The sequence below is a fragment of the Orycteropus afer genome, unplaced genomic scaffold (genome assembly GCF_000298275.1).
Source record: "Orycteropus afer afer isolate SDZICR_OR568_19922 unplaced genomic scaffold, OryAfe1.0 scaffold00244, whole genome shotgun sequence".
NCBI classification, from domain to species: Eukaryota; Metazoa; Chordata; class Mammalia; order Tubulidentata; family Orycteropodidae; genus Orycteropus; species Orycteropus afer.
The window spans coordinates 2,992,540-2,995,459 of record NW_006921831.1 but is presented as its reverse complement, the minus strand read 5'-3'; positions in this window follow the sequence as shown (position 1 = coordinate 2,995,459).

Sequence of the window (2,920 nt, the reverse complement as noted above, 5' to 3'; positions counted from 1 at the left end):
CCACAGCAACACACATGCACAACCCGCCCACCTGCTGCCACCTCTGCCAGGGATTCCTCCTGGGCCCCCATGTGCCAGCTCCCAAATATCCCAAGCCCAGGGCTGATGGGGCAGTGACCCCCAAGCCTGCCAGCTGCCAGACCCTCCACAGAACTCTGGCTGTAGCCTGGCATGGAGGAAGGCTGGGATACCATCCTCATCCTCCCCTCCACAGACAGACCCTGCCTGCCTCTGGCCACAACGTGCCCATCTGTCCAGTGGGCTCCACTGCCCTGCCCTGTCACCACCCTCTAGCAGTGTGGGCAGCACACAGGCCAGTGGCTACCAAACAGATACCTGTCTGGGGCAGGGGCTCGGAGCTTGAGGAGGGACAGTCAGGGCCAAGCCCCTGGGAGTTGGACGGGGCGGCCTGAGGCAGGTGGGGGATAAGCATAAGCATGGTACAGCTCAGTCCTCCCCAAAGCCAGTGAGGGAGCCTCACCCACTTCCCACAAAAGGCATTCAAATGGGAGACAAATACCTCAGACCCCAAGACAAAGCCCAGCACAGCCTCCTCACCCAGCCAGAGCCATTCCCAGGCCTCATTTGGGTATTAATTGGATTCCGTTTAGAGATTTGCATACTTATCAAAGCGGGGCAGTGGCCAGGCAGGAGCAGGGGGACAAAGCCCTGGGTTGGTAGGCAAATGTGGCTGGCCTCAGAGGGGAGGGCCAAAGAGCCCTGGGTAGCCGCCAGCTCTGGCAGGCTGGCTGGAGGCTGCCCCATGCAGGTCTGGCCCGGCTACAGGACAAGGAGAGGGGACCCTCCAGGACTTTAGACTGGTGGGAGGGGTGGGGAAAGAGAGTGGCTCCTCCCACAGCCCCCCCCCCCTTAGACCAGCTCTCAGCCCCCACCAGGTGGTCCGGGGGGGCACAGAGCAGGGGGCACAGGACAGGCATGCACCCTCTTTTCCTCGTTTGGCATGTGGCCTTGGGCAGTCACTGCTCTGGGGGTGATCCCCTCAGGAGGCCACTCTGCAGTCCATCATGACACCCAGAAGCCGGGGACTCAGGGACCCAGTGACAATGGCCTATTTCAGTATGAAAGGGGCCCGGGTCTCAGCCTCAGCTGGTGCACAGCTGGGGGCCGGGCCAGTGGGTGGATGACCACTCAGTGGCAGTCAGGGTCCCCATTCTGATTGATTCACCCCATTAACCACAGCTAGGGGGCAAGAGTGAGGCCTGGGGGGGAGGCAGGCATCAATGGGGACCTGCGCCTGCTCCCAGCCACTCCTCCACCCAAGTCTTTCCTTCCTCCTCCTCGCCCTCCTGCCTGTGCAGAGGAGAAGTCTGGGGGCAGACAGAGAACTCCAGGGAGCTTGGGGCCGGATCCTTGCTCCCACAGACATGTCTGGTCCCTGTCTGGACTGTGCCCCCCACCCTTACCCTGTTCTGCATCCCCACCTCCTCCTCAGTGAGGAAGCTCTATTGGTACCCTGTGGCTGACACCGGGACATCTGGAGGGGATGTGGGATGGAGGCAGGGGCACAGGGAGGGCTGCTGGACAGTGAGCATGGAGGTGGACCCACGCCCTGCGCTCTCCAGAGTACCCATGACAGCCAGCCCCACTGGGAGCGTTCTCACTCCCAGCCCCCGCAGGCGTCCCCCTCTGCTGTGCACATCGACCGAGAGCAGCTGGCTCTTCCTTCGGCACTAGGGGCTCTGCTTGGTCCACCCCTGGCAGGTGGTCCTCCAGGGTGGAGCCGTTGGGGGCAGGTGCTGGCCACTGAGCTCCACTGGGGCACAGCCTTTGACCCAGAGCCCACCTCAGCCATGCCCCCACCACATCCTTGGGCCTGCCCCTTAGGCCTTGATGGGCTTATTGGCTTCCCATGTGGGGAACACCTTCTGGCTATCTGGTCATCTTGGGGATAGCTGGGGTGAGGAGACGTGCTCAGCACTGGCCAGCCTCTCCGAATGGCACCGTCACAGCACACAGACATGTGGCCTGTGCAGTCCCCCAGGGCCCACACTCAGAAGGGCCTACACTTGATTGAATATTCTGCTGTCACCACCTTGAAATTCGCAATGCTCTTTGGCCTGTGTTTGCTGAGTGAGTCCAGTGGGGCGTGGGTGTGAGCAGAGGACATGGTGCAGGACACATGGCCCTGATCCTCACCACCTATTGGCGCATGGTATCCGCAATGCCACAGGCTCAGACACCTGGTGCTCCTAGGATGTATGGAGTCCACCAAGGCTCACAGCAAGGGAATAAGTGGGCGCAGACAGCCCCAAGGGCCACAATCTCCATGTGAACCAGAACTCTGATGCAGAAAGGAGGCCCATTGCATCCATTCTTGTGTGACCACCCGCATCAGCCAATCTCTGTGCTGACAACAATGACCTGGAAGCAAGGGGTCCCAGGGCTCGCCAGCTATCGTCATCGGCCAGACTGCACAATCTGTGCACCGATGCTATATGTCCATCAGCACCTGCCTAACCCTAGAAGATAAGTCCCTGGAGGGTAGGCTTTGCACCTGGCTGCACGAAACTCCCAACTGTCCCTGGTACACAGAGGAGCCCAAGAAGGATCTCTGAGTGATGGCTGTGGGGCATGGGTGGGACCAGAGAAGGCCTGGACACTGTCAGGACAGCCTTGGGTCAAAGGGCATTGCTTACAGGACCCAGCAGACACAGCCATTTCCTGGCACATTGCGGACAAAGTGGTTTTGTGCCTGTAGGCCCACAGAGATTCATACTTCATATTTCCTAGTATGAATCTAGGAAAATTGGAAGTTGTCAAAAAGGAAATGGAACGCATAAAGATTGATATCCTTGGCATTAGTGAGCTCAAATGGACTGGTTTTGGCCATTTTGAATCAGACAACCATACTATGCCAGGAATGACAGTTTGAAGAGGAATGGCATGGCATTCATCACCA